Source organism: Lissotriton helveticus, chromosome 4_1 (assembly GCF_964261635.1).
Source record: "Lissotriton helveticus chromosome 4_1, aLisHel1.1, whole genome shotgun sequence".
NCBI classification, from domain to species: Eukaryota; Metazoa; Chordata; class Amphibia; order Caudata; family Salamandridae; genus Lissotriton; species Lissotriton helveticus.
Genome location: NC_136063.1, coordinates 389,151,772 through 389,179,156, shown reverse-complemented (window position 1 = coordinate 389,179,156; position 27,385 = coordinate 389,151,772). Strand labels below are relative to the sequence as shown.

The following is a 27,385-nucleotide window of genomic DNA, read 5'->3' as shown; positions in this document are numbered from 1 at the left end:
GATACTGGCATGGGATTGGAGCAGAGAATGTGCGTCTTGTGGCAAAAATTAGTTTTTCAGTTTTCGAGAGATAGCTCAACTAAAATTAACAGCTCACAGGCAAAAACATTCTAAAATAGCACGACATAATGAATGTAAACAATTTCATGACATTTGCGCAATGTGAAATGTGGAAATTTCACAAGATTTAGAACTTGGAATAAAAAGTTCCCTTTGCCGAGTTCAGATACATTTGATATGTTCTCGACACGGATTCCCGTCTGCATTATTTCATGTCATACCACTTCTTGGGTTCTGTGGTAGTAGGCAAACATATATTCTCTTACAATTGGTCTAATTGTTTAAAGCAAATCCCAGCCAAATTAAAGTTTCTTGGGAAGTGGGCGTTATGTCCAAAAATGGCACACTCTAGACTTCTACGAGTGACCCATCACTGGAAACAAAATTTTACCCCAAGAAACTACGAGGCCATATTTTCTGTTTTTAAATTACCCATTCACAGAAATAAAATTAGGAAAAAAAACGTGAAAAAGAGTTTCTGTATGTGTGAACATACCTCCCAGCAGAAGAGTTTGGGAAAAAATAAGCATTAAAGTTTATTTGCATGTGATTGTATGAATTTGTTTGAAATTGTACATAAATGTAAATTGTAACAAGACTCGTATTGTTAATTTAAAAAAACATAACAAAGAGGTGGTGAGAAGAACAACAGTAAATTAATAAAACAAGTTCACTGAAGAACGCATGGCAACAATGGAAAATGTGTTACGATCAGGGTGGAAATCAGAGGATTAAATTGGTTTATGGCTAAAGTCAAGTATCATTTTCTGTTTTTGGAAGACAAGAAGAAAGAGAATGACACCAGTGAGTCTCAGAAACAATGAGGTCTTCTTCAGGTGTTGTTCCTCTTTAGATGTGTTTATGCATGCGTTCCTTAATTAAGAAGCGCACCAACAACATGAAAAACGTGTCCATAGCACCTGAATAGCAATTAAGTTTAAAGTAAAAAAAGACACAGACACAGTTGCAGTGGCAGCCGAAATGAACTTGAACTGATAAAAATGAACTAGACTCTCCTTGCATAAATCTAGGCTGACGGAAGTGTACAGTCATTATGGCTAAGACAATATGCAAACTATCTTCAAAGAAATCAAATTGCTAGAGTGTTTTCATTTGCATGTATTAACTATTAACATAATGAGGAGAAGTGACATTGGACCCGAATTGTGTGTCTGCTAGGGTTGATAACTCCTCCGCATCTGCAAACTGGCACGCAAAAAATCAAGCGCCCAGTCAGATCAGTACTGAACTATAAGGTTTTTTTTCTCTCTATCCCCACCCCCCAATCCTGGCTCTGTGTTAACCGCACGCCATCTTTTTTTCACGCCAGTGACTGCTTACGTAAGCTAGGCCAACTTTGTTGTAAAGGTACAGTGCTCAGTTGTAAGAGCTTTTAAAATTCTGCTGGCAGAACATGCTATTGCTGTACGAACACACGTCTTACTACAGGTAACACGTCTCTTGTGCAGGAGTGATTCAAACACAAGCAACTGAATGAGTTTTTGAGCATGTCATCAGTGCCTCAAAACCAGTGGCAGCTCTTCAAGGGCGGGGAGGGGGGGGGAGAGGGCGTGGGAGGAGCAGGGGTGGGGGGGGGGGGCTAGTAAACTCCGGAATCTTTACACAGGGAAACAATTGTGATTCACCCCATAGATGTAAATGAGTTAAAAGACCCATCGAGTTGAAATAGGTTCATGTGATCTTAAGTTTCATTAGCTGTGATATGTTTTCTTAAAATAAAGCAGCTGCTTATGTTTGACGTGAATCTATATAGATGTTACAGAGAGCCACCCGTTGGGGCGGGCTCACCCAGAAGAGTTCTACAGGGCACAACTTTATTGTGCAGAGGCCAGGTGGCTCTCTACAGATGTGAATGTTGATGTTGAGATATCTATATCTCTCTCTATATATAAAAAGTATATATTTTTAATTATTTTTTTTAACTGAAAAAGACAAAGGTTAAAGTGATTATTTTTAGTTAGGCTTTGTAATTTTTAAAAACTATTGTTTTGAAACAAAAAAACTAGATTCACCAGTTATAGTTTACTGCCCTAATTATAACTTGTGCCCCTGCCATGCACTGTTTAGAACCTCACATATTGCATCACAATAATATCACTGATGAAACCTCGAATGACGTCATGGATCTTGCTTACTTGCTGATCTAGGGGGAGAGGGGGGGACACAAAAAAAGGGGGAGGTCCCAAAAGTGATATGAAGGGTTTAACAAGTTAGCTACATCTGGGCTGTTGGTGTTTAGATATGCTTTGATTGGGCAATTTAAAGGAACTAGTCAACCGAAATTGGCTGGTCAAAACTTGAAAAATGCATTGTTCATATTGTGCTCAGCAGCCATTACAGGACTAAGGTACTTGGTTCTAGTGTCATGAAAATGAATAGCCTTGACTCACGGGGCCTGGGGGTTCCCAAGAGGGCCCCTTCTTTTGATTGGCTGATCACAAAGTGGACAACATTTTGTGGAAACCATAGCAGAACTCAAGGCCATGGTCACCATTGAAATGCATTGTAGTGAAAGACTGTTTTAGGGTGGGGTATGTGAAATTCGCAAAATTTGCATTCAAGTAATGAAGCTAAACTAGAAAGAAATCACGCAGAGTTAGGCATTTTACACAAAATGCAAGTTCGTCATTTTGAGATTTATTTCAGCTTAGGTCGCTATGCATTTTTACTAAAAAATGGCATGTTCACTCCTAATTTTTCAGTGAATGGTGCGTATTTACTCATAGTGGCAAAATGGCATAATTTTGGGAATTGTGGGCCCAAGTACTCACGATTGCCAAATACGCATTCAGAAGGTGGTGCTCACACTTGGTTGTTTCCTAGGATGTATTGGAGGCCCCTTGTGCCCACCACCAAGCTTCTCTTCAAAACACTTTGGTTGTGATTTGTAAATGGAAGTAATCATTAGGCCTAGACAAAACCTGCAGAGTTACAAAAAAATCCTTGTGTTTCCAAGTAATTCCACAAATAGGCATGTTGCGTTGCTCACGCTGTGACTTAGAGCTTTGAGCTCATTCCGTGTTGAAGAATCATTGTGAACGGCACCACGCTGCGCAACAGAGTGCACAGCTTCTCAAGTTGATTTTGCTGCCGGACAAGCAGATTTTCTACTCGAGTAGAAAATCTACTCATGCGCAGAATTCTGACCACGGATGGTCGCAACCGCCCACTACCACCTGCATTGGAGAAGTATCACAGGTGCCCTCCCAGGAACCGAAAATCAAGTGAGGAGACCCCAATTCTTACTCATGCTCGACAGTCTACAGTTTTCCTGCTGTGTGGCAGTTAACCTCTTCCATGCTCATGACGAGCTGAGCTCGTCATGAGCCACGGCGCTCTGGTGCTCATGACGAGCTCAGCTCGTCATGAGCCGTGGAACGCTTGCATGCGGGGATAATTCCCCTGCTGTGCTGAGCGTTCCACGGCAGGTAATGCACCTGTGACGAGCTGAGCTTGTCATGAGCACAGGAGCGCCGTGCCTCATGACGAGCTCAGCTCGTCATGAGCATGCGGGCGCTGTGCGTGCCCCCCTCCCCCCTAGCACAGCGGGAAAATAACCCCCGCAGCGAAGGGGTTAAAGGAATTTGGCCGGAATGCCGCGCAACAAGTGTAACAAGGAGTGACCAGAATTCCACCAAGTCTGCCAGCGAAGTGGAATATATCGCCCACCCGTAGTAAAGATGGAGATTCACAGGCTCCATTGCCTTGTGCCTTCATGGCTAGCATGGGAACACATTTGAAATTCCTAAATTATTTGCAGGGAGTGCATAAAGTGTGCCACTGCTTCTCAATTTTGATGCCCTATACCAGGGTTTTGTCTCCTAATATTGTCCAGCTTCTTTCTGCCATTGTGTGCATTTTGGATCAAGATAATGAAGATGAGGAGGATTGTATCATCACCTACCAATGCTGAGTTGGAGGGTTGGATGAGTTTCAGGTTCCTCAAAATTTCCGTTAACCATTTTATTAAGGCAGTGGGCAATATATATATATGAAGAAATTAAGCCATTTTCAGGACCACACGCTGGAGGCAGTCCAAGAGAACCTGCTGCAAGGTTTCCATCACGCCTATCACACGGCTATAGATACTCTCCAAATACACCAGTGGCACTACTACAACTACTACTACTAAAAATAGTAAGAAGAAATTGTATTACATACACGACTTACACCCACAGATTGCTCTTTGAAAGGAGCTTTAAATAAGTATTATAGTTATCCAATTTAAGGGTACATTATATGGCAACCAAGGATGGATGAAATATCATGATGATACTACTAAGAGTCAAGCTCATCGCCTGCAGGTAACTTCAATAGTCTCTAGTCGCTACTGAAATCACTGAATCATCCAACTGGCATCTAAACTTGTTTTATTTTCTGTCGTTTTTTTCTTCCACAGGGCGATCGATGACTTAGATATGCATGGTTGATGATGCTGGCCAGTGTAAATGTACATCCAGTGATTTTGTGGCATTTTAGAAGCACGGAGATGACAAGGTCAAGGCAAGGACTATCTCGTATACAATTAGGGAATCGAAGAGAAGGCTGTAACAGCAAAAAACACAGTAGAGCAATTATAAACAATATCAACATTTGGTACATATACATCCAAGTAAAATAGCCTGTGTCTACTTGCAAAGAAAATAGGGTGAAGCTTGAATGCTACAGTGTTCATTGAGAAAGCTATCCCATGGTAGGACACTCAAGTAGCCAATGGGGGTTGGCCTCCTACTTCCCTCCACAATTAGTATATTCAGTACAGGAGCGCTTAGTTGGTGAGTCTTCTGATGTTGAGACCTAAAACCCTACATTGCCCACCGTTGCTGTACTGGTCAACGTGAATGTTTTAAGGGTCATTGTTAAAAGAAAGATAACTTTGATTGATGTGTCTCTCTCATTTGCACAAATTCACCTTCATGATAGGTGAGAATGTTGCTTACTCGTGAGCACATCAAATTCTAGCTGTCAAAGTCAAGAAGGAGCTGTGAATGACAAGGGCTCAACTGAATGTCAACCCAGTAATGCTGAGCTAAAAATAGCCTCCTTTTCAAATGTTTCTTGGCTTGATCTTCGTGCAGCTATTGTGGCTGGTCACTGACATGCTTGGAAACATGCTAGCTTTATGTGAGGAAAGGTGACTATTCCTACAAAATGGTGCCTAAAGTAGGGAGTTGTTTGGAGCCAGATAATAACTGCCCGAATCGAAATCAGCCACGAGATTATGTTTCACATTGTTATGCTTGGAAAAAGCTTTTTAATTAATGTCCTCGTAACATTTTCTGTCTTAGCTGCTTTGCTGCTACGAACAATATTTACTGTTTAAGCAACAAACATTTTCATAGCTATCGTGCAACACACTTATATTTCTGTAACTTGAAGTGAATCATTGCAAAAAAAGCGCACATGCCCTTTTCCTTTTGACAGGGATCATTAACAGGCCTTTTAGATGGATGACACTTTTTACTCAGAATGAGCTACTTGCTTGCCTGCTACCCTCCTGTAATTTTCTTACATTCATTTTGACATAGGATTACCAGATGATACCTGACTTTTCCAGTCCTGCACTGTTTTTAGTGTTATTTTATGTGTTTTAGCCCACTTGCCTCAAATGAACGGAATCAAAACTACAATTTCAAGAACGCAATAGCTTATTGAATAAAGTCCCAACTCTAGAATGAAGCTGTCACATTGGCATGGAATTGTCTGTGAACCCTATTTTGAATGAGTTAAACAAAGAAACATTGGCAAAACAATAGGTCCAGGCTCTTAAAAACTGACCTTTTGCCAATGTTTTTTTTATTGCCTTTCACATGAAAAAGCCTTCACCATGATGCATGCCTATGAATGAACCTGCATGCTGATGCATGGCTGGGAATTTTTCATAATCCTGACTACCGATGAGCATGCATTGTGATGCTTGAGCACACATACACTGTGGCGCTAGCATGCACGTATGTTTGTGTCGTGAAGCATGCATTTGTTTTTTTTAACTTGCCGTTCTTTTAAGGTAGATGGCCATATTAGAATGCTAAATCAAAACCAATAATAGTGAAAAATAAATTTTCCACAGTACAAAAAAGGAAGCAAGCAGCACCAGTATACTACATCTTACTGCCTTTTGTAAAAAAAAAAAAAAAAAATGTAAATAGGGAACGGGACATAGAACATTGAGGAATGTAGAGAGAATGGGAGAAGGAGATGCATGTAGGTGAAGAACACAGGAACAATTAGAGGAGAGAAGTAACACCCACTCACAAAGAAATGCTCTCTGCAAACATTTAGGAAGAGTCACCTCAAGTCAGCAGTTGAAGGATAAGACAGAACAGTGTAAGTCACTCTAGTCAGCATTTGAAGGATATGACAGAACAGTGTAAGTCACTCTAGTCAGCATTTGAAGGATAAGACAGAACAGCGTAAGTCACCTCAAGTCAGCAGTTGAAGGATATGACAGAACAGTGTAAGTCTCCTCAAGTCAGCAGTTGAAGGATATGACAGAACAGTGTAAGTCACCTCAAGTCAGCAGTTGAAGGATATGACAGAACAGTGTAAGTCACTCTAGTCAGCAGTTGAAGGATATGACAGAACAGTGTAAGTCACCTCAAGTCAGCAGTTGAAGGATATGATAGAACAGTGTAAGTCACCTCAAGTCAGCAGTTGAAGGATATGACAGAACAGTGTAAGTCACTCTAGTCAGCAGTGGAAGGATATGACAGAACAGTGTAAGTCACCTCAAGTCAGCAGTTGAAGGATATGACAGAACAGTGTAAGTCACTCTAGTCAGCAGTTGAAGGATACGACAGAACAGTGTAAGTCCCGCAAGTCAGCAGTTGAAGGATATGATAGAACAGTGTAAGTCACTCTAGTCAGCATTTGAAGGATATGACAGAACAGTGTAAGTCACTCTTGTCGGCATTTGAAGGATATGACAGAACAGCGGAAGTCACCTCAAGTCAGCAGTTGAAGGATATGACAGAACAGTGTAAGTCACTCTAGTCAGCAGTTGAAGGATACGACAGAACAGTGTAAGTCCCGCAAGTCAGCAGTTGAAGGATATGATAGAACAGTGTAAGTCACTCTAGTCAGCATTTGAAGGATATGACAGAACAGTGTAAGTCACTCTTGTCGGCATTTGAAGGATATGACAGAACAGCGGAAGTCACCTCAAGTCAGCAGTTGAAGGATATGACAGAACAGTGTAAGTCACTCTAGTCAGCATTTGAAGGATATGACAGAACAGTGTAAGTTACTCTTGTCAGCATTTGAAGGATATGACAGAACAGCGGAAGTCACCTCAAGTCAGCAGTTGAAGGATATGACAGAACAGTGTAAGTCACTCTAGTCAGCAGTAGAAGGATACGACAGAACAGTGTAAGTCACCTCAAGTCAGCAGTTGAAGGATATAACAGAACAGCGTAAGTCACCTCAAGTCAGCAGTTGAAGGATATGACAGAACAGTGTAAGTCACTCTAGTCAGCAGTTGAAAGATACGACAGAACAGTGTAAGTCCCTCAAGTCAGCTTTTGAAGGATATGACAGAACAGTGTAAGTTAAGTTAAGTTAAGTTAAGGCATTTATAAAGCGCACTACTCACCCAGAGGGTCTCAAGGCGCTAGAGGGAAGGGTTCATTGTTTATCGAATAGCCAAGTTTTCAATTCTTTTCTGAAGGAGATGTGATTCTGAGTAAGGCGGAGGTGGGTAGGGAGTGAGTTCCAGGTCTTGGCAGCCAGGAAGGAGAAGGATCTGCCGCCCATGGTGGTTTTTCGGATGCGCGGGACTGCGGCGAGGGCTTGAATGGATGATCTTAGTTGGCGGGTGGGATAGTAGAAGGACAGTCGGGAGTTGAGGCATTCTGGTCCTAGATTATAAAGGGCCTTGTGTGCGTGGGTAAGAAGGCGGAAGGTAATTCTTTTGTTGACGGGAAGCCAGTGGAGGTTTTTTAAGTGACCGGTGATGTGCTCTTGGCGCGGGATGTCTAATATGAGTCTCGCTGATGCGTTTTGGATGCGCTGGAGCTTTTTCTGCAATTTTGTTGTAATTTCGGCGTAGAGAGTGTTGCCGTAGTCCAGTCGACTCGTGACCAGAGCATGGGTGACAGTCTTTCTTGTTTCGAGGGGGATCCAGCGGAAGATCTTTTTAAGAATGCGAAGGACGTTGAAGCAGGAGGACGACACGGCGTTGACTTGTCTGGACATTGAGAGAGAGGAGTCTAGGATGAAGCCGAGGTTACGTGCATGGTCAGTGGGTGTGGGCGCTGAACCCAAAGCGGAAGGCCACCAAGAGTCGTCCCACGCTGAGGGGGAGGATCCAAGGATGAGCACCTCAGTTTTGTCTGAGTTGAGTTTTAGGCGGCTCTGTTTCATCCATTCGGCTACTTCTTTCATACCTTCATGAAGGTTGTCCTTGGCGGTGTTGGGGTCTTTGGTGAGGGAGAGTATCAGCTGGGTGTCGTCGGCGTAGGAGATGATGTTGAGGTTGTGTCGACGTGCGATGGGGGCGAGGGGACTCATGTAGACGTTGAAGAGGGTGGGACTGAGTGAGGAGCCTTGAGGTACGCCGCAGATGACTTCGGTGGGCTCTGAGTAGAAAGGGGGAAGTCGGAGTAAGTCACTCTTGTCAGCATTTGAAGGATATGACAGAACAGTGTAAGTCACTCTAGTCAGCAGTAGAAGGATACGACAGAACAGTGTAAGTCACCTCAAGTCAGCAGTTGACAGATCAGCGTAAGTCACCTCAAGTCAGCAGTTGAAGGATATAACAGAACAGTGTGGGATTGAAATCCTCCTAGGAGTGACAAATACAAAATAAAGCGGAAAGCCAATAAATCCAGAGCAGACTACTGAGGTACACCTCAAAGCAATCTACCTATGAGTAAGGGTGTGACCCAAAACCCCCTTTAAGTATTTGTTATGTACTGGAAACAATAGGTCTGCCAACAGACATATAACTGTGTCTTACAAAGGAGATTTTAGTATCTGACATGCACCCTTCAGGAAGATCCAGCACTGCTTAGCGCATTTCATGTGTCCTTTGAATAGTTACCACAAGTGCTTGCCTTTGTCCGGCATTGGAACAGTTAAAAACAATCGGGAAATCATCAGTAAACATACTGCAAAAGTTTTCCATGTAAAAGGCCTCCCCATATTTCACGCTACAAGGATATTTCCTAGGAGACTTTTTTTTTATAAGATCCAACTTTTAATTACGCCAGCAATTTAAAGATGTGTCTGTGCACTTTGATTTGCCGGCATTGCACTTTGGGGTGGGAGCTAAGACGCAGAAGCATTAACAGCAGCCGATTATCTACAGAGAAACTTCATATGCCATGTTTTTTCTGAGACTGTAAGGATAATCTACTGATGGAGTCATTTAAGCAGACATTTGTGCAGAGGTTAGAGAAACTCAACTGAACAGAAGGAAAAAAATGCCCTCGCTAAGGAGCAGGGAAGGGGGGGAGGGGCATAGAAGAGCAGGACCACAATGCAGATGGGAATGCTATTATACCAGAGTGAGATGACTGCAGCAGCAAATGTTCTGTAGAAATTACAGTGGAGCAATAATCAGCCATTGTAAGAGAGCAGAAGTAACACTCATCATACTGGAGAAGCATAACCTTGAAGAGATTACTGAGAGCAAATCACATCTAAGACTATGGGGCAGAAAGATGCTAGAAGGACGCCTTCACTTGCTCTTCCGTTCTCGAGCCTATGATGGGTAAATTACCCTTTGTCTGCGCACCGAAGCAATGCAGCATAGCCCTCGACATTCAATGAGGGAACCAGGCGAGAGAAATGGAACATATCTCTGAACAGGTTCTTTTTTTATGGAATAGATTTATAAATGTATTTGATTTCTATTTTCAGTTATTTCTAACTAGTTGTGGGGCGAAGTTTTGTATTTTTAGGAATGTGGCACCCATCAAATATCTCGAGGGGATCAACAAGCCCCAGAAAAATAGATTTATAAATGTATTTGATTTCTATTTTCAGTTATTTCTAACTAGTTGTGGGCCGAAGTTTTGTATTTTTAGGAATGTGGCACCCATCAAATATCTCGAGGGGATCAACAAGCCCCAGAAAACAATCTTATTTAGGTTAATATACATTTAATGTCTCTGTATTGTTAAAGTATACCATTATATGTAATTCAATTTGAGGTCAATCACGGTATTTCGGCTGTTAAATCTATCTTAGAAACACTCGAGGTAACTAAAATATAAACTTTTAATTCCACAAAACATGAAGGTAGATTTAGAGGATAAACCACTGTGAGCTTGTGTTAACGCTGATTCTTCGGGAGAATCAATCAGCCCCATGAATGACACAACTTTAGGCTGAACCAGTATTTAATTTGTACAGGTGGTTACAGGTGCCAGCAAAGTTGACAAAGTGAAAAGGCATGAATGAAAAATAACCTGCAAAAGTGAGATCGAAACACAAAGTGTAAGATTGTGAAAAACTGAGGCATGAGGTGGATTCAAGACTAAGAGGCATATGTACAAGGAAGTGACGGAGCGCCACGTTAGCCTTCTTGGCTTAACGCAGCGCTCCACCACTTCTGAAATGCACGGCTGCACCGTATAACAATACAGTGCAGCCCTGCGTTTCCCCCTGTGCTTGAGATAAATTTAGCTGCCTTGCGCCAACGCAGGCACCCTCACAATTAGTGCAGAATGCCTGTGTTGTGGAGAGTGATTGTTTATGTGCAGGAAGGTGTCCCTTCCTGCACATAGACAATCTTAAATGGTGATTTGTAACTTCTATATGAGCTGCATTGTGCAGCACACATAGAAGTTGCAACTTGTAATTTTAAAAATGATTGTTTATGTGCAGGAAGGGACACCTTCTTGCACATAAACAATCATGCATTGCTTTTTGCTCTTTTTATGTGTGCTGCACAATGCAGGGAGGGAGGAGCTCTTGCACGTTTTTGTATTAAAGGAGGAATATGCTAAATACCCAATTGTAGAGCTCGGGTGGTGAGGGCAGCAGAGCAAAAACACAAAGAAATGTGTTAATAAAACTAACTACAGGGTTCGCAATGGAAATCTTTAATCAGGTGACCCTGGGCTCAAATAAAAAAACAGCGTGGCACTGCGGGATAAATTAAACCATTATAGGCATTTAGAATATACCTCCTTTAGTACAAAAGCATCCCTGAGCTCCCCCCTCTCAGAGAGGGGGTTGTAGCCTGTATCATGACTAGGCCTCACGATACGAGGAGGTTTCCCAATGAGGAAGCATGCCACCTTTGGTGGGTGAGGGAAACCGTCCTATGAAGGGAACTTTCCTGGGTGGTGGTTCCTTCATCAGTGAGGCTAGATTTGTTCCCAGAGCCAAGGATTCACTTTTGTTGTATGATTTAGGAAATAGGGGAGCTAATCCTTGCAGGTCTGTAAATCTCATTAAAACCTCTTTTTTTTAAACTATTAATGCAGTGTAGCAAATGTAAGGGTAACCCATGCATATAGTCCAGGCAACCCTGTTTGGTTTACAGGGACTTACTTTAATAATTACAGGTGCCCCTCTAGTGGTACAACAACAATGGACCTGTGCACACGTCAACAGTATGTGCTGAGCAATTTCACTGTATCAAAAATGATCTCACAGATAAGTTATATGGTGTTACACAGTATATTACAGATGAAGAAGAACAGTCAAGAGTGTTATTTGTTCTTCTTTTTAATTCTGAACGAATGCCCAGCCAACACATATTTCATCCGGGGAAGAACCCCAAGACTTCTTCAGGGCTGATAGGCAAATGAGAATCAAGATGGATCTCTCTGCTGGTTGTACTTCCGTCCTGGTTGGTGTAGGGAAATTGGAAATCTTAAAATAGTCTGGTCTGGAAGTGTGGACCCTTTAGTGGAACCACAAGTGGCGTTTTGTAATGTTTATGTGTGCTGCTTAATGCAGCCCACATAGAAGTTGCAAAGTGTCATTTTTTTGGATTGTTTATGACCAGGAAGGTTTTCCCTGGTCTTAATTTTGGCGCTGCCTCCTATTTATGCCGCCCTTGTAAATAGGGGGCAGCGTCAAAATCAATGGATGTTGCAGTGGAATGCCCACCATAATATCTATTGCCCATCCCTTTCACCCTAAGTTTAGCATGGAAGGGCCTTTATTTGCAAGGCAGCGTTAAGCCACGTTAGGTGACTTAATGCTGCCTTGTAAATAAGGCAAAACACATATCGCTACAGGAACGTCTTTAAAAGTGAAGTTTCTGTTGCGATAGGTAAATATGCCCCACTCTTTGGAAGCAAACAAAGAAGCAATGTAACCCACAATTGTAAAGAATAAAGTGTAACAGACTTGGATAACTGCAATAATGTTCAGTAAAAGTATGAATATATGGTTAATACATAGGGCTCAACAGCTCATATGAACACACTCATAAAAAAATAGTTACTGCACTAAAAAAACACATTATGCCAGCTTTTCCTTGGCAGATGCATAAATATATAGACTAGTTTTAATATTTTCATAAGTATACCACGTTCCATGCAGCAGTTACATTTTGCTTTCTATGCTGTAGTATGTAGACCTGGTAAGTTAGCCTAATGCATAGATCATTCACTGACCAGGTTCCTTTTTGTTCATGAACACTAGCATTAGCACAGCTACATTTGTTTTGGGGCGTTTTTTGGGGGATGGGGGGGGGCAGGCAAATCCATTTCCCCACATGTTCAACATCCTCCATTTCAGAGATAATCTTGGTGCAGGTGATGCATTTGTTGCAATTGATCATTGTTTCTTCAAACAGGATTGGGATGTCATCTCTGAGCATTGTAATTAATTCCTTTAGTGTTTTGAATATGCAGTGTATAATACTCCCAGTGCATTTTAGCCTACCTGCAAAAGCGTGCAGCTCTGTGGCATTAATAGGCATTTTCTGTCTTTTAAATGTTGCTATTTTGTTCCTTAATTTCAAAACATCTTGTATTACGGAATGGCAATCCTTCCTCTACCAACATCTTCTCTATTTTGAATTGCCTACAATCAACTCCTACCACAATACCAATATTGTATTTTTTTCTTAGACCATACATTTTTTAAGACCTTAAGAAAAAGCTCTTTTGCGATCACAAACCCTGTGATTAAAAAAACCATAAGGTTTGTAAAGTGGAAAGGACTTTTCTTCATGTACAAAAAAGCCTTTTTACGAGTCAGAATATTGTTTCCGACTCGTAAAATGACTTTTGCGATCATTTCAGAATCACAAATAGGAGGAGGGGGTCTTGAAAGGGCTACTCCTCTTATTTTTCATTCAGAAAACAATGTTTAAATGGTTTAGGACCTCAGTTGTGGTCGCAAACCATTGATGAGTTACCAACCCCTGAGTTGGGGTCAGAACTGGTTTGCAAAATGGAGGTAGTCTGCTTAGGACTCATGTTGACAGACTCGAGAGAAGGCGGTAGTGGTCCAACACAGAAAACTTTTTTTCACAAAGCCGCAGTGGTTTCTTTAAGGAACATGTGCTGTTTGAAAATAATATTTTCAGTTTTGTAATTCATTCATACCGATGGTGGTCTGTTGACCTTTTCAGGACACCATTCTTATGATTGCAGCCAATTAAATTGCAAACTGTGACCTTCCTAGTGACTATTAATTAATCAGGTTGTTGTGTGACCTCTTTCGATAAGGTATTTTGTGAACTGACCTATTATTACATAGGCTGGTTCACAAAATACTATTTCATTTGCAAACAGTATTTGCGCAATTTGCTACCACTTTATGTGAATGAGATAATAGTACATGAGGCATGCAATTTGGTAAAACATGATTGCTATACTATCTGAAGAATCCCCCTCCTAAACATGAGTAGTGCGCTAATAAATACATTTCATAACCCAGGCATGCATCTATGTCTGTTATTTGCATCATATTGGATACATTCATACTTTTAATGAGAACAGTGAAATCCCCCTTCTCTACTGATAGAATGCCATAAACATCCAGCCATTCTTTCCATTACTGATAGTGAGTTCTCTTGTTGTTAAACTTTACAGCTGTCTTTCTAAGTCATGTGTTATTGCATAGGACGCAAACATATCTTCATGCCATTTCCTCCCTCACCCTTTTACTTCATCTGTTCTCTAGCAATCTTCCTTCCTCTCCTTTCTTGCCCTCTTCCTCACTTTCCTCCCCATACCAATGCATTCATCTCTACCCCAGCCCCCCTTCACCTCCTCCTTCTACACCCACGTACTTTATTTTCGTCAATGTTTTTACCTCATACTTTTGTTATGTTTATCACATTAAGGTCAATAAGGTGATCTGAACGCATTGTAATTTTCTTACAAACTCTAAAATATTTTGTTGTTGTTGAGTGTGTCTAAGTACTAGCAAAGTCGACTTAATGAATTGGATGCTCACATGCAGGTGGCCCTGGCCCATTCATTTATGTGCATTTGATGCCTTCATCATTGAATAGGAAATTTCTAGTGAGTGCTCAATTCATCTTACCTAACACGTGCCCCCACATTTGCCATTCATAGCACTGTGCCTGTTTTACAGTTCGAATCAATTTCCCATATACTCCGCAAAGCAGTTTGCTCTCCCTTTGCTCTTAGTAAAAGTGAAAAAGCAGACTCTCCATTTTAGCTATACATTAGAGATGTCTGTCTCTCTGTCTCTTATTCCACATACCATTGCAGCATTAAGCTAACCGCTCAGTTGGTATATGTTTCTGGAAACGCAAAAAAAAGAGCAAACTCTACTGAATTTGCAAAGAACGCCTGACCCATTGCATCCTCCTTCACTTAAACTTTAAGGTTGCTTTAGAACCTCAGGAGATGTCCAAACATCTGTTGCCCTCTTATAGTAAACTCCTACTCTCTGACATGGAGCTTCCTGCTATTTTTCTGGGTGTTTGACAGCTCCCCATTGTGGTCCTCAGATGCCTTCTTATACTTTCCCCAACTGTTAACCGCTTGCGTGCGGCGTGAATTTTCACACTGTGCGGGGATTTAAATAATTGGGTGGGATTCGGATGGCCAGGGGCCATCCTCCGCACATGCCCACTGTGATGCGTGATGGCTCCCGGCTGTCATGAGCACGCAAGGGGTTAAACAATATCTTTTGCATGCTTCCATTCGCTCTGCCTGGGTCACCATGTAAATTACCCGTGTCCGTTCTTGTAGTGGTAGATTAACCTGCAAACAAAGCAAACTTATTTGTTTCTGTTACTTTGAGTACCAGCTCAGATGAATTCTTTCTGGCCACCTTCCTTGCTCATTGCCAATAAGTATTGATCATGCAGGAAAATCAGCTGGAGAAAAGCCTCACAGAACCTTCCCTGTTGGCTCAATTGTTTCTTCCATCTTCTTCGCTTCAACAATATTTGTTATCTGCTTGTGCAATTCGAAGTCAATTGCTGTCTGTGAAAGGCTGTTCTTAAGTGTTTCTTTTAAGGCAATGAACCTAAATTAAGTATCTCTCCTGAAGGAGCAAATCATGGGGCATATTATCAAGGGGGTTTATCTCCGCTTTTTTAGCTTTAAAAGCCAAGAAAGCGGAGATAAAATTATCTCCCTATTACCTAGCTGTCGCTAACACCAGTTAGCGACAGCTAGTAGGAGATAGCGACCATCTTAGGCCCCACTTTGCATGTCAGTGATATTTATCACTAATGACATGCAAAGTGGGCGTGCCAAGGTGTTAGCGACTGGAAACAGTCGCTAACATCGCTATCTCCTATTACCAACTTTTGAAGATATTCGCGCTAAGCGCGAATATCTCCAAAAGCTAACACCTGCCCTGAGCAGTTCTTAGCCATGTTATCCAATGGGAGGTGGATAACATGGCTAAGAGCATTAGCTTGGTAATGCTTGAATATCGCTGACTTTTCAACGATATTCATGCATTGCGGCCGTTTTTTATCGCATTTGCGATAAACCTTGGTAATACCAAGGTTTATCTGCGATAAAAATCGCCGCAGCTCAGCGGTAAATTTTTGTCTCTAACCAAGCAATAGCGATAATTATCGCTATTGTTTGGTAATATACCCCCATGTTCTTTATGTGTTGAAATAATTTGCCCTCTCTCTCATTTTTCAGTTCGCCTCGTTTTTTACAATCACCTCAAAATATTAGACATTACCATTGCTTGTTCATTGAGAAGGAAACTTGCTGAACTCTTTTCAGTGAGAGTCAGAACCATCTTTCCTCCAAAGCTGTCATGATTTCCGCAGGTTTGTGTTTCGGATTCTGTCAGATTTTTATTTATTTTTCTATTTATTTAATGCGATTTTCTATGGCGCGAACATTACCCAAAGGTGTCAGAGCGCTTTACAAAAGAACCAGTTGCGATACATAAGGACTTAGGATTACATGAGTTACATAAAATATACAAACAGGGAAAAAAATGCAAATGTACAAGTTGTAAAGTCACACAGGGAAGAGATACAAATAGAAAAAATTGCAAATGTACACGTTGTAAAGTCACTCAAGGAAGAGATACAAATGGATAAACTCTAAGAATCACATAGGAATGGTAGTGAGTACAAAGGTCTACTACATATACTAGTGGTTAGAGTTATCTCTATATACATACGTATACAAATAGTAGATTTTCTCTGGATTCCATTTTACAAGCGATTCGGCTTGGACAAGTATACATCACATATTTACAGAGTGAAAAGAGAAATAAAAAAATAAAAAATTACAATAAAATTAAAATAAAAAGGGGTAGAAAGCAGGATGTGGGGAAGAAGAATTGGAGGCTGGGATTGGTGAGAGGAGAGAAAGGGGACCTGAGGGGGAGAAAGAGATAAGGCAGTCCAGCCTAAGAGAAATGTCTGAAGGTCAGCAGGATGGAATCCAAGGGACCAAAGGAAAGGACAAGAATCAACAAAATGGCGGACTGGGGTCGTGGGCATGAATGGAAACCATCTCAACATGGCAAGATGCACCCAGGGCAAGAGCGACAACAAGAGAGGGTCCCAAAATGGCGGGGCACACACGAGTTCAGGTCCAAAAGTTACAAGGGCCAAGTCCAAAGAAAACCAGGGAGCCGACCCAACGGAGGAAGAACAGGAGGGGAAAAGGAGCAAGACAGTCAAAAGGAGGAGCAACTCCTTATACCACTGCTGCACACAAATGATCCCGGGTCTAAATGCTCCAACGCTCCTCAACTGGGCACCGCAGTCCACCTGTGTCATTAGCTGGAGGGGTGTTAAAACAAATCCCCAAGTCTCCACCCAGCTTTCATGCTTGACAAAAAGCTGATGTCTATCTTGGCTCTCCCAGGGGGGCGTTAGCGGGTTCATCATATGTAGGGGGTGAGTGCTGTAATTAAAATCCTCTTCCAGTCGTGTAACCTGTCCCGCCCGTCCGCTGTGGCCACGGGCCCCCATCCACATACTGCGGTCGGGCCACACAGGTGGATGGAAGCTGCAGGCGCCCGCCGGGGAAGATGAAAGGGCAGCAGGGGCCAGTTCCTGATGTCCCGGCCCCCGCATTGTTACCTCATAACGTAGGTCCGTTTCCCCGCAGCCCCCCCGACTTCTCCCTCCGTTTCATCTCGGGCGCCATCTTGAGGTGTTATCGCCAGGGGTGGATATTGCCGATATCACGGCAGAGCAGCCGCTGGAAGTATCGACAGCCCCAGCGGCAGACACTCCAGATTGTCCGATTTTGGCATTTGGCCCTTAGAGATAATTTAGTGGGACTTGGAGGGCTGCGTTCGGATGTTGTGCGTGGGGTTTCCACTGAAGCTCCGGGCAGCCATGTTGGAATTGGCTTCTGAAGCAGTAACCGACGGTGTTCTAGGTATCAGGGCAAAAGGAAATTGTAAGAGGCACTTGGTAGAAATGTTAGACTTTGTGTGACTGTCTGTATTAAGTCCGCTGTCTGTCTAAGCAAGAATATTATCACTTCAATTGGCACTTTCAGTGATTTTATAATAAAGTAGAAAAGCACAAACAGCCTAAGTACACAGACTACATCAATTTCACCAGCATGATCAATTGCAGCAGAAAACTGACACCCAATCCTTAGTGGAGGACAAAATACGGAGACTAAGGGCCCAATTCACAGAATTAATTTAAGACAAAATCCTAATCTTACTACTTTTGGTATTTACAGAATGCACTTACTACTTTTGGTATTCACAGAATGGATTTACGACTACTAACTTTACGTCCGGACTCGGGCCAGAAATTCCGGCCTGGAAGCGGAGCTTCCGGCTTGGAGGTGGGGCTTGCGGCCCAGAGGCGGAGCTTGCAGCCCAGAGTCGAAGCTTCCAGCTTGAGGCGGAGCTTATGGCTCGGAGGTGGGGATTTAGCCATGGCTGAAATCTCCCCCTGTGGGCCGGAAGCTCTGCCTCCAGGCCGCAAGCTCCACCTCTGGGCCGGAATTTCCAGCCCGAGTGCGGACGTAAAATTAGTAGTCGTAATTCCATTCTGTGAATACCAAAAGTAGTAAGTGCATTCTGTGAATACCAAAAGTAGTAAGTTTAGGATTTTGTCTTAAGTTAGTTCTGTGAATCGGGCCCAAAATTACTGGAATATGCACAATAGAAGGCGTTCCTTACAGATCAGTATTAATGTTTGTCACAACTCATCAAGTCATAATAACTATAAAGAATATTTACACAATAAATGGACTACACAGCATTACTTCAATTGCGCAGTGCAAAGAAAGGCAATAAACTACAAATACAGAGTAACAGGTTGTACTGATAAAATGACTATCATCACTAAATTGTGTAAAAGCAACTCTGACTAAATTATGCCATGTACCTGTTCGTCATGGACCTAGCACGGCAGGCATGGTCCGCTCAGAGGTGGTACCACAGAAAGGAGACACGCCTATGCTCAGTTGGTTTTCAAAGTGATGGTAGTGTCATGCGTGTTCTTTAATAGCAGAAGTTCTTCTGTGATGTTTTCAGCATCTTGCATGATATGTTGTGCCACTCCTACAATAACACCACAAGAGCACACCAACTTGGTCCATTTCCAGCACAAGAACCAAGCGTAAACAAAGAAAAGAGACTCTCAGGCCAATGGCCCTTGCTTAAGCAAGAAACATTCCCAGTTCATCAGACAATACAACTGTTTTAAAAGTGACACTTTTTTCGTTTTACTGTAAATATTCAGTTTCGAAGATGGATGAATGAACATATAAGGACGGGATTACAGCAGAAAAAAAAGTTGTTTAAAACAAAAAAACGAAAGATAATGTCCTAAGGCTGCGGATTTATAAACAAAAGCTGTAGAGTTGCATAAACAAGTGCGCGATCTCTTAGCGGTAACTACATCAAGCATTGAATATGTGCGCTTTAATGATAACGACCCACTTTTGACCAACCATATGTGAAATATAAACATTCAAAGAGAGCACTCCATACAGTATGTTTTAAAGGGTTATAGGTCATTCAAATATGAATAGTTAAATTCCTTTTTTGTTTTGAGGGGAGGAAATTCTATGAAACTACACGATAAGCCCTCCATTTGTTAAAAATATTCTGATGTGCCAAGCTGCACCAAGGCAGCGCCATCATGCACCCACATCAGCGAGGGAACAGCTGTCTTAAAGGACAGCACTTTGAATGTCATTTGACAATTTGCTTTCAATTAGAAGTAATTTACAGGAAGATGCCCACAAGCTAATCTTTACGGAATAATTAAGTTTCATTTTCTTTACTTTTAATTAAAAAGCAGAAAAGATTGAGCTGATCTATAAAAAATATCATGTTTAAACATTCATCAGACTTCACACTCCCTTTCTGTGCTATTTGTTGCAGCAGATGCTATCAACCCTGCAGTCTGTTATAGTATAAGCATTGCTTATTGGACAAGAGACATATGTGTTCAAAGGGGGCTTTAGTATTTGTACAGAAGGCAGTGGGGCCATCTGTTCGATGTTTTTTCTCTGTATCTACCGGGGAGGATGTGATTCGCTGCCCCTTCGCCAGAAACATTTGACCGTGATTAAGAAAGCTTATATCAGGAGTGAGTCCGAAGGATGCCTGCAGATAGGTATACACCTGAATGACATAATGTCAACTATGTATAAAAGATACAATCTGCCTGTGTGTAGGATCATGTACAGTACTGTGTATGCTGCAGTTGTTTCACAAACATTTTAGGGAGTCGTATAAGTGGGCAGTGAAACTCAATGCTAAGGAGAGCAACTACAAGCAGGCATACACGTGAGCACATACACATACACAGACACACACAGAGACACTCACAGACATACACACATGCAGGCACACACACACACACATAGACACACACAGACACCTTACACACTCACACAAAGACACACATACATAGACCATCCCCCCTCTCCTCCTCCCCCCCCCATCTCATCATGTGTGTCAGCTCGGGCTGATACAGCTTCCTGGTCACACACAGTTTTTGAGCTTATTGCAGCCGCACCCATGTACTTCACAGGGATTTTAAAAACATTTACGTGTTAACGAGGCTTTATTGTTTCCCACACCCCCCCTTCATCTTCACTCTGCCCATTGCTGGAAGAATGAGCCCCCACCCGAAATTTTTAGTAGCCTATCTCCCTTACCCCCCCCCCCCCCCCCCCGAAATTTGGCTCTAGTTGTTCCTTTGGCATAGACACGCACACGCGCACACTCTTAACCTTGTGAACATTTATAGCCATTTTGTGGTGAACTTTCACAGTAGTTTCACATTTAATCCCCCCACACCCCTCACCCATAGGTTTAAGCGTAATTGCTCAGTGGGAATGAAATTACAACTAACACACAGAAATATGTCAATTGAACAAAAAAAGATGAAATTCTAAAAACATGTTGCCCCTAGGTACGCGGAATTGGTATAGTCAAAGAGAGACACGTGTATTTTGCGCCATGAATACATTAGACTTGCTGACGTGGGGAAGTATATAAATGATCTCATTAATCACGACCTTTTATAGGTGTAAGCTCCATGTCCTAATTCATGCAGGAATGTGTGAAACTGCAGTATACGATTTATATACAGGAAGACACCTGTCGCATGGAAACATGTAGCTCTTAAAATGAAGAAAGTTTAGGCCCACACCATAGAAGGGACAATGGTTCAGGTTTTCAAGACTTTTAAGTTGCATTCTGTCACTGTGCAACGATATCAGCAGTAAAGGAACATTTCACCCTATTCGCTTGCCATTTGATCATATTCGCTTGCCACTAACCAAAGTAAAATGTCTTTCTAGGAAACTGCAGGAACAGCTGAGAGAGCTTGACTGCACATGCAAGCCAATGATTTTTCAAATCAAAGTCATAATTCGCTTTGGGTTTTTGCAAAATGCATTTCTAAAAGTAAACACGTTACTTTACACTTTAATTCAGGGTTCAGCTGATCAGTAACAATTCTTTGTTGAAATGTGTAGATATTACACAGGACCAAACTGGCAATTCCTTTGGAGTTTCTAAAGGAGGGCTCTTGGGGATGGGAGTGCAGTGCTAGGGAGAGAAGGGCCACAGTCCTGATATGAGCTGTGACTGAGATATCACAAAGATGTCACAATCTGACACACAGAGACAAACAGGTTTCTCTGAATAATCCCTAACACACTGGTGGTAGTTTAGCACCACCACCAAAGCATTCATCAGACCAGCGCTTACAGGGGAAGTGCAATCGCAAGACAGCCAAGCAGTCCGCTTATGAAATAAAGACCCTCAAAAGCAGGGCCGGACTGGCTACCGGGCAGTTAGGAATGCTGCTGAGCTGGGGGGTGATTTTGTTAACGGGGACCTGCGTGAGCTAAACGAAATTTGTTTTGCTTTCCGTATTTCGCAGCACACGCTGGTCTCCATGGACGAAATCAGCCTCCACTGCAATAAAATCAGGCAGCAGCTCGGCAGCATCCTAACTGCCCGGTAGCCAGTCCGGCCCTGCTCAAAAGTCGTATTGAAGTAAGTGGGATGAAATCAATTCTTCCTACGTTTGCAGTCCATATGCTGGATCACAGAAGGCAGGATCACGGGTTTTCCCTAACAGAAATCAACTTACTCATGCAGAAGTCCCTTTCCCCTTAGTGTACATTTCCCCCAGAGAAGCCCTGTTTCAAGGGTTAGGAAAGGATGCAAAAAGAGTGCTTTGGGAAATATCCATAGAAAGACATGTGCACACATATGAAGTCAGAAGTGTGCAGGTGGTCATGTATGTTTCCTATGGATATAGGAACAAATGTTTAATGTCTGGTTGGCATGTGGACAATCTGTATGAGTAAGTGTAATGTCTTAGGTACACATATGGATTGAAATCTACAATTGGCAATGGTTTGCTTGGGATTTCTGACGAATGTCAGAAATGTCCTCGACATATGGGATCAAATCTATGAGCAGTAGGTTTCTGGCTTTCATTTGTTTGTGATATGGCCTCTCAGTGTCTAAGGAGGCTACTACCAATTGAAGGCAGTTACCATTTTGAAGGATTTATTGTGGCCGAGACTTCATGAAGGGGTGTCTGCACTAGATACAGCTGAAAAATGAACAACATCAACCTTTTCATTGAAATCTATGTACTGTGCTAGTTTTCCCTCTTTTGTTAAGGTGTGTGTTTAGTTATTTTGTTTTGTAATCTTAAAGTATTGAACTTAGTTTCTATGTTTAAGTTACTTAAGCTCCTCAAAGAAGTATATGCATGGAACGTGGGGTTTATATGTGGTAGGAGGAACATCAGATTCACCTGCACCCCTCTGTCTATGTCTGTCCTATGTCTGTCTGTCTCAGTCTCTCTCTCTCCTCTCTCTTTACCTTGTATAAGTGCTTAGAGTTTGATCCTCCATGCATGGATGTCGTGATTTTTGCATAGCTGTATACAAAACTGGTCAAGGGCCTAAAGGGTGGAGAGGTACTCTCCCACGTAGGAAGTATGGGGACAAGGGATACGTCCTCACAATTTATAACAAGTAACAAGCAGTATCTTGCCCAGAGGAAAATAATATATCAACTAAGATATTAGGGGTGGCACAATTCTCACAACCAGAGGTCAGATCATATATCTCTACCACAATGGGGAGCAAAACCACTTTGTATTGTAACCCTCACACACTCTAATAGTGTCATGCTTCTAAAAGCCAAGGTGGGCTCAACCGTATTTCAGGGAGCTCTTAGGAGAAAAGTCCAGGGGGTTAAAGATTTAAAAATCCTCCATACACTCCAGGTATCTCTTTAATACGGAGTTATGAAGGATATTAAAAACAAATAGTGAGGTGTCCCAAGGATGCAATGGTCCTATGACCCTATCCTCATTGCCAACACTGTTTCAGCCTGTGAACGCCCCCCTGGCCTTTTCTCCTAAGAGCTCCCTGAAATACGGTTGAGCCCACCCTGGCCTTTAGGAGCCAGAGTGAAAGCGATGATGAAGCATGACACTATTAGAGTGTGTGAGGGTTACAATACAAAGAGGTTTTGCTCCCCATTCTGGTAGTGATACATGATCTGACCTCTGATTGTGAGAATTGTGCCACCCCTAATATCTTAGTTGATATATTATTTTACTCTGGGAGGGATATGTACATAGCACCAAACTGACAGTGGTGCACTGAAGTACCTGGAAAAGTCTAGGTTGGATGTTTCTGTAATGGCTCGGTACACTGTAAATATGACCTATGCAAAGGCTCATCTGAGAGGACAGGGCTTGTTTACATGTAGACAGATAGGAAGGAGCTGGAACACAAACTGTGTCCTGCAAAGATTTACCTTTAAAGATGCTAATAAGGAGGAATAGTACCACATGCAGTGAAGCAGCCCTGGCCATCAAGGGAAGTGCCCCCGCATCTTTAATGAAGTAAGCCTGACTGGCAAACATCAGATTGGGTAAAAGGTCAGTTCACCCTTGGTTCTAAGGGTAGTTTATGTCTTTGCTGTTGCCACTGGAGGTGCACTACTGAGATCCAAAACTGACTTTTATAAACCCTCCTCTACTTATTTGAATGTGCTTGTATAAAATGTCAATGTTTATGCATGTGATATGAAGTAACTTTACATTTTGTTTAGAAAGTGAATAAACGTACAGGCTCTCTTTTAGGGCCCAATTGACAAATCTCCAGTAAAGTTGCAAATGTATTACGCTGACTTTTCCATTAGACGGTTCAGATTCAAACGTTATTTGCGCACCTAAATCTAACTTAAGCTCACCAAAAGCTTTGATTTAGAGTTTTAATTCATGCTGTGCGTTCAGAAATGTAAATGTGCACATGTAAAGTTGATTTGTTCCCGTTTAATATTGCCTCGATGTGGTGTAATGTTTTGTGAGAGTAAATCTTTTCCAAAGTCAGTTGATGGATATCTTTTTTGAGGAGCCGGGGGAATTATAACATTACCCACCCAAATTTTTCACCAGATACATTTTGCAGGTCAAATCTCCTGAGCTCTGCAGGAGGAAACATGCCTGTGGAAAGCCAGGACGTTGAATTTTGTGTGAAAGTACAGATTCTGCATGTCGTTCGCCATTTCCATTTGGAAAACCCAGGGTTAAAGCTTATCATTGCACCTGGTAAATTACAAAGAATAAGATTTCTCCTGCATTAACTTCCACTTCCCCTGGGCCACTTGTAATGATGGTATAAATATGCTCATGTACTGGGCAGGAGTCAATATGTATTTGGGGTGAAGAAGTGGAACGAATCCCCTCTAAATTGATGAGGTTACTAGAAGTTGTTTCTCTACTGGAAAAAAAGTTCCAGAAAAGTTTAAAAGAATAAATGTGCTTCTGTGGTATATTTAAAGATGTGTAAATACACACCACATGGATTTTCACATAGATAAATGGTAATAGGTTTGAGTTAGATCGAATTCACAGAGCAAATTTCGCAGTCACTCTTTGGAATCTGCTGTATTTGAAGGATTGTGGAGAACTGTGGAATGTATTTATTTAAACACTTATATAGTGTGTTCAAGGCCGATATGTATAAAGGACACTAAATCAAAACTGTGAAATAGAATTACACAAGTAAAGCAACACATTGTAAGACTGGGAGAGGTTAACATTCATAACAGAATTGTTTATGTGCAGGAAGGGACAACTTCCTACTTTATTTATTTATTTATTTTTAGAGTTTTATATAGCGCGAACTTGAACCGATTAGGTTATCAGAGCGCTTTACATAGCACCAGTTCCGTTACATGTTATCAAAGCACTTTACATAGAATCAGTTACGTTACATAAGGAACACATTTCTTTTTGTTCTAGTGAATAGGGTTATCTCTTCACACGGGGGAAGGGATACACCTGGCTATACTTAGGATTACATGCGTTATAAAACAGGTACAGCAGAAAAAAATTGCAAACGTACAAGAGATAGTCAAACAAGGAGAAAGTGCAAAAGGATAAACTCTAGGCATATACTAGTGATATCTCTATCTACTTAGGGAGGGGATACACATGGATATACTCTAAGAGTCACATAGGAATGTTAGAGAGCAAAGCGGACTCCTGCATAAACTAGTGATTAGAGTTATCTCTATATATATAGGGAAGGGGTAAAACTGGATATACTCTAAAAATCACATAGGAATGGAAAAGAACAAAGCGGACTACTGCATGTTCAAGTGATTAGAGTTATCTCTATATACATAGGGAAGGGATACACATGGATATACTCTAACAGTCTCATAGGCGACTAGTCATTAGAGTTATCTCTATATACATAGTGACGGGATACACATGGATATACTCTAAAAGTCACATTGAGACTAGACATTAGAGTTATCTCTATATACATAGGAAGGGATATGACCGGAAATACTCTAATGGTCACATAGGAGTGGTAGAAAATACAAAGGTCTACTGCATACACTAGTGATTAGAGTTATCTCTATATACCTAGGGAGGGGATATGACTGAATAATCTCTAAATCACATAGTAATGGTATATGGTGCCAGGTCTAAAGCAAATACCATTAATTAGAGTTATTACAATAAGTCAAAGAGCAGAGTTCCATAAGTGTGGATGCTGTCACAGCACAAAGGGAGGGTGGGAGGGATGCAAGGGTATGGAGAGAAGGGGAAGCACAAAAGGGAGGAAACATTTGAGGATCATCCACGGGGAAAAGGGTTAAGGCCGAGGGCATGGTAGGAGGGCTAGAGTCCAGAGAAACTGTCCGAAAACAGCAGCCAAGTGTCGGTCAGGACAGAACAAAAGTCAATAAGTCCAGGAGAGAAGGTGGGAGCCCAGGTGAGAGATGACGCTGGAGGCCAGCCGCAGGCACGTCGCCATCTAGGAGAGGTTGTAGTCATCCGGCACGGTGGGCGTCAGAGAGCGCAAGGTGGTGAAGGTGTTGTTGCGATCACGCGTTGGCCGTGAGGCGCTGCCACGGCAGCCGGTGGGTTGTGTGTGGATACAACCACCCTGGAAGATGTGTGGCCTCCGGGAGCCATGAGCAGCACATTCAGAGCACTGGAGCCATTGGTGCCATGCTGCAGGGGGGGCAGGGGGGAGTGATCCAGGAGATCCGACTCATGTTGCAGGACCACAGGGCAAAACGGAAGTGGCAGAGGCCCCCAAAGCGGCAGCCGGACGGGTGGCAGGCCAGACAGCCTGAGAGAGGGCCGCAGTATAGACAAGAGGCTGGGGAGAAGTTACATAACCAATCCTCCCCTGCACACAGACACCCTTGCACTCTTGGTGCTAACCTGTGAAACTTAGCGCCATCGCAGTGGGAACCACAAGGCTGCACCACATCTGTGTAAATATGGTGCAGCCTAGCGTTTCCGAAGTGGTGGAGCGTGTTGCTAAGCCCAGGAGGCTAACGACACGCTCCGCCACTTCGTCGTACATATGGGCCATAGTTTCGTCATGGGGATGGAATGGATTTCCACGCTGATACAGCACCCCTGAGAAAGAATTCTGGCTGACTGTGGTTGTCTTGAATTTTGGTACGTTCCAACTGTAGTGAGTCCTCACTTCTAAAACCTCTGACCCATGCAAGATGGCGGTCACTTCAGTAAAGTATGGTGTGGTACTGTTGGCTCCCCCTGTCTCAGCTACGGCCAGAGGCAACGCCGGACAGAGCGGGGTCTCACTACGCCTGAGCCAGGTCCAGGACGAGGTGAGGTCTCCTCCCCGGGCAAACTGGATCCTACAGAGATACCAGGTGCCAGAGGAGAGAAGTCACAGTTTATGGAGACATATATCCTTTACTGTTAGAAATATATCTTTGTAATATTTCCTTTTTGATTGAGTTTTTTCACCAACACTAGTTCTTACAGTTGCATTGATAGAAGAACAGAGGCCCTGACGAAAGCCTGGGGATTGTTTCCCGTGAAGGCTGAAACATGTTGGCCCCTATGCAGATATTTGTTAAACTGCATGAGTGATGTTTTGCGCTGTTCTTG

The 27,385-nt window shown here is 42.4% G+C and overlaps 1 protein-coding gene across 1 annotated transcript in view; it reads left to right on the top strand.

Moving 5' to 3' along the window:
- ZFPM2 (zinc finger protein, FOG family member 2) overlaps nt 1–27,385 on the top strand; it is a 641,123-nt gene that overhangs the window by 51,661 nt on the left and 562,077 nt on the right. The window lies entirely within an intron of this gene.